The following is a 12,738-nucleotide window of genomic DNA, read 5'->3' on the forward strand; positions in this document are numbered from 1 at the left end:
AGGTATATTATGTGGAATTTTCATTATTGGACAGTTTTATATGATGTGTCTCCTTTTGTAAACTTCTCTGAAATGCGTCGGGCAATGAGACTTCCAACTGTTTTAAAACATTCTGCATTACAAGCCTTTTTTTGTAATGTTACATTTGAATTCTTTTTTTCTGTTGATAAATACTTAGTAAAACTATAATTTTATACTATACAGTACCCTTCTTTTTTCAAACACATTCTAAATCTTTCTTTCCTACTCATATATATATATATATATATATATATATATATACACATATACATTTAAAACTAGACTTACACTGGTGCACACTATGCAACTTTTTTATATTAGTTATAAAATTTAAATACCTAGTTATTACAGCTACAAGTTATGTGGATTTTTGTGAAACCCTCTATCTGCCAAAGAATACAAAATCTAAGAACACAGTATGAAATTTTGCACAATGTTAGGGAGGAAGAAAGCATAATAACTCCCTGAATTTAGCTGTCAACAGCTTAGCAAGCAAACTAATAAAGAAGGGTTTCAGTCCGCTGTCAGGGGTCACTGAATACCTATGTTTGTTAATACCAAGCTGACCCTCAAAACATTTGTTAAAATGCATAAGGAAGACAAAATTGCATGAAGACAAGCTCAAAAAAGATATAAGTCAGAAAATTCTACACGCAATTATATTTCAAGAACTAAAGTGGATGTTACACTGACCAGCCACTGGTCATTGTTTAATCTAATAAAAGTTTTGAATTGGCCCATTCTCTGCTAAGAGAAAAGGTTGCAACCTCAGGCCGTTCCTGTTCAGTGCTACCATTGAACATTAATCCTCTATAACCTTCCATTGATTTATTTGGCCCATGGATAAACAGTTTAGAAGGCCTCTAGCCACATACATATTCACAGATACTAAATGTCTTTTTGAACAGATTTTATTTATTTTTTCCTTAAAATCCATAGCTCATCACAAACTCATATATGTAAGATAACTTGGAGAAAAACAAAAACGTTGGTAGTGCTGGCTAAAAATACTGCACTTCTAAGTGGCACCAATGGTTAGCCCACCTCTTCTAGTCTCATGAATATAAGATGGTAATATGTCCTAACCACTTATTAAGCATATTTTTTAAGGTGGGTGAGGACCAGTGGGTTAGGGTCTCTCACAGGTCTTCACGGTGTGTGTCACCATCACCAAATATCTGTTTAGGGAAAAATTCCTGGGAGAGACCGAGACTGTAATATGGGTGGGGGCAGAAATTTGAGAAAACCCAAAATCTCCTATTAATGTGACCCTTTGATTCCAGCATACAAATCAACTTCCAGGTGCAAAGCAAATTTGATATTTTTTTTGTTTTTGGCAGAGCTGGTCTTCAATGAATTGTTAAGATAGAGACTGAGCTTAGTTTATATGTCTTAATTGTGTTTGCTGCAGTTTCTCCATCAACAATATCACTATATTTAAGTCATTTTATAAATGGCAATGTACATGGTAGAACACCTAGACATTACATTTATAGCTTTCTAAATAATGATGGCTGAGAAAAAGTACTAAATAACCAAAGTTTTAAACATAAAACCACAAAACTGTATAAATCAAGCTGTAGATAAGCAGCAGAAATTACAATTTACTTTAATGCTACAGGAAGCCATGGGTACGTAAACACAGCGGAGCAGAACTTATTGTAATGCAGTTTTATTCTGAGCTAGACAAATTCAGACATATTGGCCCTGATTTACTAAAGCTCTCCAAGGCTGGAGAGAATACACTTTCCTCAGTGAAGCTGAATAATCTAAAAAACCTGGAATGGATTTCCTAAAATCATTTGCTGTTTGCTAGCAAATGTTTTGAATCCTGGACCAGATCCACGCCAGATTTGCTGGATCACCCAGCTTCACTGATCAAAGTGTATTCTCTCCAGCCTTAAAGAACTTTAATAAATCAGGGCCAATATGTGCAAGCTGCATCCCCACATACTGCATGCTTATAATTTCATATCACATCATAGAGCAATATAGAGCAATAACATCAGCTGCAAACAAAACAAAGATATAAGGTTCTATAGAGCATACAAAACAATCCCTACAAGAGAAATAAAACACCATGCCCAGAGCATAGTTTACAGCACCCGTTATTATTATATTGATCTTGAAGTAAGTGATCAATTAACAGTTGATGACAGAGCAGCAATTGCTTTGTAGACAAAAGAGGGCTAGGGTATGTCTGCAGGCAATGAACTGAACAAGACTTTTTTCAAACTGTATAGTCAAAGTGATCAATTAGCAGTTTTTTTCCCCTCAAGACAAGAACTTTTGATCAATTGTTTTTGTAGCTGTCATTTTATTGTCTTTTGAAACCTGTTTCTCCACCGAGAAATTCAGAGTCTTTGTCATTTTGTGTAAGCTGCAAAAACTAAGTTCCTGATATCTGCTACTGACAGTCGACCTGTGTACTAGGGTGAGTATTTTTGTCTTCTGTTCGGCCTCTAAAGTGTACCCAAGTTCTGTCTCCCAAGCTTGGAGGTATATAGGCATAAAATTGTCAGGGGTGGCAATCAATTCAGAGTATAGAACTGAAAGAGAATGTCTGGTGGAGCCACATCCTGCACGTAACCTTTCAGACAGCATTTTCACCCTGCTGTTTTTACATTCTGCAGAGAGGGATTTAAGAAGTTGCTGTGCCCTTCAAAAATCCAATTTGTAGCTCCCGTCATTGGCCATCAACATCTCCAGTGTCACCCACTGACCCCGATGAACAAAATGCCCGTCCACTGTATCCCCCGCTCTCGTAACTCAATAAACTTCCTATCCTCCAAGCCCAGTGAAAATGAAGGATCAGCCAAAATCGGTAACAGGGGTGAGGGCCATGAAGACATATTCAATCTAAACAAAGGCTTCTGACCAGTCTTCCATGTGGCATAAATTAAAGGGTGAAATCTCAAGACTGAGGGTCAACTTTGGTAGCCATGGGATCAGGCATAGATTATGGGCATAGAAGTAAAGGCTTCTTCCACACCTGCCCACTGTTTTTGTTCAGCGTGACGGAACCAGTCTATGATCCGGACCAAATAAGCCGCCATATAGTATATTGACAGATTAGGGACTCCCAGCCCCCCTATTCCCTTGGTTCTGAACAACAGGCTTCTACTGAGACAGTGACGCTTTTTGCCCCATTTAAAACGAAAAATGTTGGAGTGCAGGGATCTAAAAGATGAGGTAGGTATAGAGATTGGTAACACTTGGAAAAAGTACAGAATTCTCGGTAGGATTTTCATTTTATTGATCTGTATACAGCTAAGCAAGGAAATGGTCAAAGAGGACCACTTTTCAAGATCATTAGTGATGGTGGCAAGAAAAGGAGCAAAATTAAATTGGAAAAGTTGTGATAAATCTGCTGGAAGCATTGTCCCTAGGTATTTAATCGGTTTTTTTTCCTATTTAAAGGAAAATTAGGGTAAAGGCTGGTCACAGAAAGCCCGAGGCAAAGAGACGTTGAGGGCCGCACGCTTGAAATAATTACTTTTAAAATTAGATACAGCCCCGTATTCTTGAATCGTCTTAACGAGGATTGGGAGAGAGGTTACTGGATTAGTGATTACAAATAACAGATTGTCGCATCCAAGCTGCTACCTTTTGCTCACAACCTTCCAGGAACAAGCCCTGTATATCTGAGTTTTTGTGCATTCTGCCAAGAGCAATGGTTTCAAGGACAGGATAAAAATAGGGGGGGACAGGGGGCAGCCCTGTCTGGTGCCGTTGGTAGTGTTAAAGGGAGTCCACACTTCACCATTCACTCTCACTGACGCAGACAATGAAGAGTATATGGCCTTGATCCATGCTATCATGTTTTCCCCCACTCCCATAAATTGAAGTGTGGTCAACATGAAGTCCCAATCCACCCTGTCAAAGGCTTTTTCTGCGTCAGTAGAGAAAATCGAAGGTTTACCCAATGATATAGCTGTATGAATCCAATTAATAGCCCAGGTGGTATTACCTCGGGCCTCCCTAGAGGGCATGAATCTCACCTGATCAAAATGCACCAGAATATTAATATGTCTTTGAAATCTATTGGCTAAAATCTTGGTGAACAATTTCAAATCCTGATTTAAAAGTGAGATTGGCTTATAGCTACCACACAAGTGTATCTTGTGGGAACATCCCATCCACAGTTAGGGAGCTAAAGGTGGTTACAAAATGGGGCCCCAGATTAGTTTTAAAAACTTTTTATAACAAGGCAATGAGAAGCCATCTGGGCCCAAAGTCCTTCCAGTTTTAGTTTTTTTTTTAGCCCCCTGGAACTCCGTTGCCATGATCGGAGCCTCTAGATCCAGCAAACAGCGTCAGACAGTCTAGGTAAGTTTAGCCCCTCTAAATAGCATTGGATTAGTTCCAGGTTACTACCTCGTGTGTCCGCCGATATTTGGGATTGGCACAGGTTATACAAAGATGCATAGTAATCTCTAAATGAAGCAGCAATCTCCTTTACCTGATATATCTTTTTCCCCGAATTGCTGGATAAGAAAGGTACATGTGTGCGGGCACGCAGCCCACTTAAGGCCCTAGCCAGAAGCCTCCCGCATTTGTCCCCATATACATAGTATGACCTACTACACTTAATAAACGCTGCTTTAGCCTTGCCCAGGCACAAGGATGCTGGTTTTTGACATAGAAAAGTTAGCTCTGCAACTACTTCTTTATTTAACTTACGCTTTTGGACAACCTCAAGTTCCTGTAATTGTTTAAGAGTGGAAGATATCTCCACCTATTTTTCTCTCTTGACCCTAGAACTATGTTTTTTCAGTAACCCTCTCATCACAGTTTTATGCGCCTCCCAAACCACAGTTGGAGACTAGATTTCTCTCACAAAAGGCTTTTACTTCAGAGGACAGTTCAGCAATTACCACCGGGTCAGCGAGAAGGGCCTCATTAAGCTTCCAGTGCCAGGATTTAGGGGAAACGTAAGTCAAGGTCAAAGTGAGCAAGACTGGAGCATGGTCTGAAAAAGCCATATTGCCTATACTGCAGTCCAGTATCTGCCCCAAATCTGTGTGTTTAAGCCACAAATGGTCTATTCTAGAATACATCCAGTGCAGGTGGGAGTAGAATGTATAATCCCCCCCCAGTAGGATTCAAAATTTGCCAAACATCCAATAATTGGTGTTGGTGCAAACAATGTTTCAATTGTTCAGTGGATCGGGCACGAAAGGATAGGGCAGCACCGAATGTATCCGTATCGGGCTCTGGAGCAAAGTAAAAATCCACCCCCACAAACCAAAATACCTTGGTTTTTGGTTCCTAGGACAAGAAACTGCAAAAAAAGAAAAAGTGAAGCAACCAGTAGGGGATTCAGGCTGGGCCATCTTGATGTGCAGAAACGTGACGACGTTGAGAATTCCTAAGCTGTATACCACTGTGGAGCTTGCGATACCGTGGAGAGACAGGGCGACATTGGACATTCTGGGATGGAGACTTGAGGTAAGTTGAAGGTCGCAAACTATATTGGGAGGTCTGCTTCAGAACGGAAAATTCCTGTCTTCCCATCTTTATGCGCCATGAGTTGGAATGGGAAACCAAAATGAGATTTCCTGTTGCCTCAATGTGGAAAGAACTGGCTTCAGGGCAGAGTGTGGCGGGACAAATCCTGTAGTTGTATCTTGAAAGGTAATGGGTTCTGGTTATGAGTCCCGCCGCTCTCATAATGAACTCTTTAACGGCAACAATATCACGAGGCCAGGATGGATGCTTTTAGGGCCGAATGCACGGTGTATGCGGTCCAGTTCCATTATAGAATCTGGAGCTGAATTGAGAATGGAATCGAAGATCGCAGTTGTGGATCGCAGTTGTGGGCAGCGTGGAGATCAGGAGGAGCAATATCTTCCAGAAGACCCCTCATCCAAATATTGTTGCATCTATTCCGGTTCTGAAGGTCGTCTTAGAGATATCCTTCCTAAGAGTGGCAATTTCTTCCTTAACGGTGTGCTCTAATTTGCCAGCATGAGATCCTTTTTAGTGAGAGGAGCAGGCATGTCTTCCTCACTGTCACTACATGATCTATGTCTCAGCCTGCGTGATTCAGATATAGAGTGCTGCCTCTGTTGTCCAGCTGCTATTGGGGGGTCCACACTATTGCTGCCCTTCCCCTCAAGCTCACCTGTAGCCCGGGACGAACTCTCACTGTATGTAGAGCTAGGATGCAGACCAGGAGGCATGCTGTGTGGAGAGCATGGTGAGGACGGCGCCATCTTGGAAGGAGGGGAACCCTCTGATACGTCCTCAAAACTGCTTGTTTGCCTGAAGAAAGTCACAGTTTCACAGGACCGGTGCATGCCCCCTTGCTTCCTATCGCCTCTCTGCCATCTGCGGCCCATGATACTGCCTGTACACAGGTTATGAAGTGCAGTAGTGAGACGCGGGACCGTCTCACTACATTATGATGGCCTATATTAAATTGACATACTCCAAAAGCTTTATCGCATATGATTAATCCTAGAGGCAATATATTTCACCCTGGTTCCAATTAGATCAATTTACTTATGTAAACATCAAACCATCAATCATCTCAAACAGCCTGTATTGGTAGTATGATTTAGTGTTTCTATTCACTGCCTTAGGTGATTTATTTAAAGAAATTGGTCCTTTTGCTCTTGAATTTATTGCAATTGTAAAACAAAGATTAGATTTGAATAGGAAACCCTTAAAGCAAGCTCTAATACATTAATAATAATAAAGTGGAACTCTGGGAAAATAGATAAATACACTTAAAACATATATGTTTATATATATATATTACCCTGACATTCTTGAGAAACATACACTTATGACAGTCAGGATTATCTGTCTGCCAACTTCTAATACACCATTACTAATTCTTAGGTCAGTTCATGCATTTTTTTAATAAACCTTCATTGAAATTTTCTTATCTAGCCATATACTTCTTTAGCATATACTTGGTTTTAAACTCTTGAGGCTTTATCACTTCATACTATTCTGTATCTACTGGTAAATATGATTTGGCTTCTTTTTTAAACAAAAGTTCTAAACATAAAAACAAAAAAACATTATTAGATTATTGTTACTAGCAGTTGGTAAGGACAGGGTACTAATAGATATAAATAATAGTATCCTAATATACCTGGGACCAAGCAGTCTGAACATCATTATTATTATTATTATTATTAGACAGTATTTATGAAGTGCCACCATAATACACAGTGCTGTACATTAAATAGGGGTTGCAAATGATAGACAGATACAAACAAGGGCACAGGAGGACGAGAGGGTCCTGCTGAAAGGACAATCTTTAAAGCAAGGATGTCCCCCAAAGAACATACAATTTTTTTTTTTCATTGTTTTTCAAGCTAGTCTTTATTGATCACAACGTCTACAACTTTAGAATTGAATAAGCCAATACACACCAGTGTAAACACAAATATTTACAGAAAACCCATATAGATCTACTATTGTTGACCTCCATCTATATATTCTAGCATTCTGGCTATCTCTGGTTTCATTACTTTCAAAGTCACTCACCTAGAACAAGTATTCAGCTTAGAAAGTAAGAGTAAAGCCAGAACTTCCTATCTACATGCTTGTTCCAGTTCAGTGCCTTAGAAAGTAGGAATGCCAGTAAGAACATTAACTATACCTTAAAAAAAGGTCAGCAATGCCTACCTACATTTTCTCACAATATATTTTACATTAACCTATATATGGTGCATGTGACTGTCTTATATTCCTCTTTAGAAAGTATTGCTGTTTAAATAAAACAAAAAGTTTGGGGAAAGATTGGCACCTTTTGCACAATGCCAGAAATGTGTTGAGATGAGCAGCCTTAACATAATGTAAAAGCCTTGTTACACGGGATGATTTTGCTGAAGTTTTATTCCATGTGGAAAAAGACAATACGCTAAAATACAGCAGGACAATCTGGAGGTTTCCGCTTTGTATTTGACAGAAATCGCAGGTACTGTAAAGTAATAACAGAGCACTATTTGTTGAAAGAGATTCAAAACACATGTGCAATAAATTTAGAGATTTTCTTTACTCTATCCCAAAGGAACTTTAATTTAGAGAGTGAAATGGTCTTATATTCTGCACACACATATATTTGTAGGTGGACACTAATTCCCTGTAAAGGAAATACCTAAAATATGTTTAATACACTCTGGAAACATCTGACAAGATTCTCCAACGAAAAAACACTCAACTTAACATCAACCAGAAATGACACCATGAAAATCCAGGCAACAGCAAAGGTTTTAGAAGAAAACATCAGCTCAGTAATCATGGATTACCGCAAACAAGGACGAAAATTATGAATGACATTTCCTCTGCACTATGTACAGCAGATCAATGTGTTACACACATCAGCACACATAGGCGAAGAAGCTAGTATAACAAATATTCAATTGTCCTTTAAATGATCCCTGATCAATGATGCATTACTTGTAAGCAGGCAAGAGGGAAACAATAAGAAAAAAAATCATATATAGTATGTGTAGTGATATGACAACAGGCTTTGTAAAACACTGTGTAATATGTATGTCAGTGCTATATAAATACTGGATAATAATAATAATGTGTAGAAATGTCTGCATTGGAAATTGTACATACATTGTGAATAATTGCCCTACATGTTATAGGGTTACAGATCTAGTACTTCATGCTACATAAAAGCTTACAAGAAGAGTCAGCCATGTATGTATAATCCAACTGCTCATAGAAAACAGGATTAGTAAGTGGGCACACAAATATAAAGTTCAGCTAAGCACAGAAGATTGAAGGTGGTAAACCGGTAAACTCAAGGCTGCTTTTATAGAAGCAAGATTGTCAAAAAATGGCTGAAATTCTGTGCGCATACAATTTTAACTGAAATCAGAAATTTATGATGAGCACTATAGAATTGATATCTGCAAGGATAAGGAAAAAAGAAAAACAACATCTGTTTGTCATATAGCAACAAGATTAATGCTGAGGTCTACTGTCATAGCAAAAATAAAATAAATATACACTGCAGTCAAGAAGCTTGCTTTGAAACTGACAGTGCCTACATGACAAGTGTTTCTAATTTTATCTCAGCATTCACTTGCTTCCAGTGTCTTCATCTTCATAATACATATATTTGGGGCACTTGATTTACATTTTGTGTGACACATGACTAGTTGTGGCTTCCACGAGGCTGCTCTTAAGAAAATAAGGTACCATCAGCTGGTAGCCCAGTGCCTGAGAATCACAAATAAACTTCTAATAAGAGCACCAGGCCCCTTTCCTGCTAGAAGACTTTTTAGTCTTTAAGTTTTAAAAAACCCTTTAATCCAGAGGTTGCTAGGAGTTCCTTAGGCAATGAGTAATTTTTGCCTCTCAGTTCAGGTACCACTGACACCAATCATCTTTTTGGTTATCTGCAAGGGTGACATTCTTTCTAATGACCAGCATGATAATTTACAGTGAGCTGTGGATATAGTAAATATAGCAGGTGTTCTTGACAAGAAAGTTATTTCAAGGGGTTCCCCAATATATAAAAGGTATAGAACACAAATAAAAACATTATATTTTTGCCATATTAAGTTCTGGCATATTAATCTCAATTTTATAAATATTAATTCACAAGACCACGTCCGTCACTTTTTTTTCTACTTACTTTTTTTTTTTTACTTTAACCCTGAAAAAAAACGAATACCAGTTCCCCTAAAGTGCATTGGCTGCTCTAAAATACTTTTTATCTGTGGAAAAAACAGGAGGATGAAAGCTTAACTGGAAGAACTCTGATTTTAGAACATTTACAGTGTTAATTTTTTCAGATTACTAATACTTTTTTCAGTAGTAATATAGTGGTACCTGTGCACAATTGTGACAAAGTATAAGCTGTGATCCCAGTGAAAATGTGCCTATAATCTAAAATTAGAATAGAATAGAAATTAGTGTGATACATGACAATGATTGAGCATGTGAGTAAACCAAATGATAAATCAGAAATTATTCTGTATATTAGAATAATCAGGTAGGTTTTTGACCTCAATCCTATTGAAATGCTGAGGGTGATCTAAAGAAGGTCATCTGAAAACTATACAGGAATGGTTGGAAGTACCTTATAGATGCTGTTCAGGTTTGATCAGCAGATATGGCAAGTACTAAAAAAGAGATGTAAGGTTTTCTTTCTATCAGTGACATATATGACAAACTATTTGGACAACGCCGATAAAAAAATGTCATGTTGTTAAATAATAAACTTATGGTTAAAATGACACTTTAGGAGCCATTGAGAGGGAACCTTATAAAAGTTTTAATTATGCACAAACTTTTTGTACATCTTTTATGAATAAAATACACAAATGCATGTTATGAATGTTTTTGTTGGGGCTACAACCTCAGAAATATTACATATAAAAAACTGATTATCAATAGTCCACTAAAAGGTCGAGCAAGTTGTTATCAAATGACTTCTCTGAATGGATAGCGTATGTGATGAAATCCAGTTGCCACAACAGTTTCTAGCTCTACTCTCAGGGGATCAGCTCTGGCTCACACACTCAGCAGCTGCAAACAATTACATACAGATGCCGTGAGAAACGGCACTTTCCACGCCCCTCTTTCTACAAACACAACATGAAGTCCTCCTGTGAATTCATACAGTATAGGGATACTCCAAGGCACAACATAATGGATTTCATTTTAATGTCTGCCTGGCAAGAAAAATATTTTTTGAGCTATTTTAATGCACTGGGCTACGCAAGGCTGTTAAGTCTAAAAGATTATTTATCTATAAAACAGAGGCCTGTGTTGTCTCAAAGCCATTGCAAAGTTGACAAGTTTGTAGGGGTTTATAATCCAACATGCGCAGAAGATTCAGCAGTTAGTTATGAATGCTGTTCAGCTTGTTTGGAGCTAAAAAGGTACAATAACATCAAGTGGAGACTCGCTCATGCCCAAATATAGAGACTGTATAAAAGTAAAGTGGAAATATCTCCCGGATAGGCTCTATTGGGACAACAGAGAGAGAAGACTGCATAACCTCAGCATGTAAAGTTTCAATTAGCAGTCTCACAGTTTGCACTGGAATGTGGACCTGCACTTGATCTTCCATCTGTTTCTTCACAATTAGATCACTAATACCTATACTATAAGGACTTATACATGCAGGGCCAGTTTTAGATAAATTGAGGCCCTGGGCAAGAATTAGGTTGGGGCTGAAATTTCTGTTTTGTTTTTTTAATTCACTGAACAATTAAACAAACTTAATGCAAAAATTCACATTTTTTATTATTTCGATTAGTAGAACATAAGAAAAACATAAGTGGCAGAAAGTTGGTGAAGGGACAGGTATACAGTGTATACAGGGAAAAGAAAAATGTAAAAGAACATTATGCCTTCTATTTTAAGTAACAATCCAGTAAATGTAAAGTGATTCCACAGTACAGAAGGGGGTGAGAATATTGAAAGGACAAAAAAGGAAGTAGAGTGTAATGCAAATAAAATAGCCCATCACTGTGTATTCTATCCACATATTTTCTCTTTAATATCTGAAAAAATTGAGTAGATTTTAATCAAGGAATCTCAAACTGTGGAAACAAAGGGTTCATTGTCTGTCACAATGCTTAGAGGCGGATATGTGTGCAATAGAAGTAAAAAAAAAAAATCACTTACATCAGTGGGTTTAAACAGGCACTAATGTCATTGGTTAGCAAGCATCCATGGGTTTCCTCAGCCTCAGTGGCCAGTGGGAGTAAAACAAGTTCCTGTGCCAATAGTCAGTGGGAGTATATAACCTGCACCATGTACACAATATGCACATTAAACACAAACACACACAACACTGCATTACACACTTAAACATGCCTGCACCATACATAAGATAACCATCACATCTACTCATTCAGTTCCACAATATTACTTACTTAAGAGGTAGTGGGTAGAACTTGGTGCTGGGTCTTGTTCTTCTGCTGTTTAAAAGTTCAGCTCTTCAAGTATAGGGGGCTTTGGGCGATACGGCAAAGGTTCTGGAGGCCCTGGGCAATTGCCAAACTAGCTCACTTCAAGTGAAATTAAGTCCTAAAGCATAGGATTACATTGTTGGCACACACTGGTCAAATGAAACATTTTTACCAACATGTAAACTTTTCAGGAAGTAATCATTGCAAATTTTAAAAGAAATGTTGCATGTATGGGATGGAGTGTAGTGATGATTGCAGAACACAGCTCTCTTAGGGCTAGGTACACATGAAAAGACTTTCATAGTGGATTCCAGATACGATCTGATAAAATGATTTGAGTTGAAGCAAATCTGAAGGAAACTCATTAGTTAACCAAGATCATTATTTTGGGTTCCATGAATAGATTGGCATTAGTAAATAATAATTGAAAGTACACAAGATGTCTTGTGCCTACAACTAATTCTTATTAGAATCAGTTTCTGAGATTTTGACTTATATTTATTGATGCCACTGGTGCTACTTCATTATTCATTCAATAAACATTCATCAAAAAAAGTGTGTCCACCTCTACCAAGATGGCGGAAATGGAAGGTAATCAGCTGCAGGAAGACACAGGCAATGCGGGTGAATAGTCATTTGCCCTCCCATGCAATGCACAATTTCCACAGCTCAGGTTATTTTTGAGTATACATCTGAAAAAAAAACCTGCCTGGTTGTAATGTCTTGTTGGTCTCCATACACCAAGCTCATGATGGCCAGCTAGCCTGAGACAGTTGTAAGCAGTTTTAAATAAATCACACTATTGAAATAT

This window comes from Pyxicephalus adspersus, chromosome 2, assembly GCF_032062135.1.
Source record: "Pyxicephalus adspersus chromosome 2, UCB_Pads_2.0, whole genome shotgun sequence".
Classification (NCBI taxonomy): domain Eukaryota; kingdom Metazoa; phylum Chordata; class Amphibia; order Anura; family Pyxicephalidae; genus Pyxicephalus; species Pyxicephalus adspersus.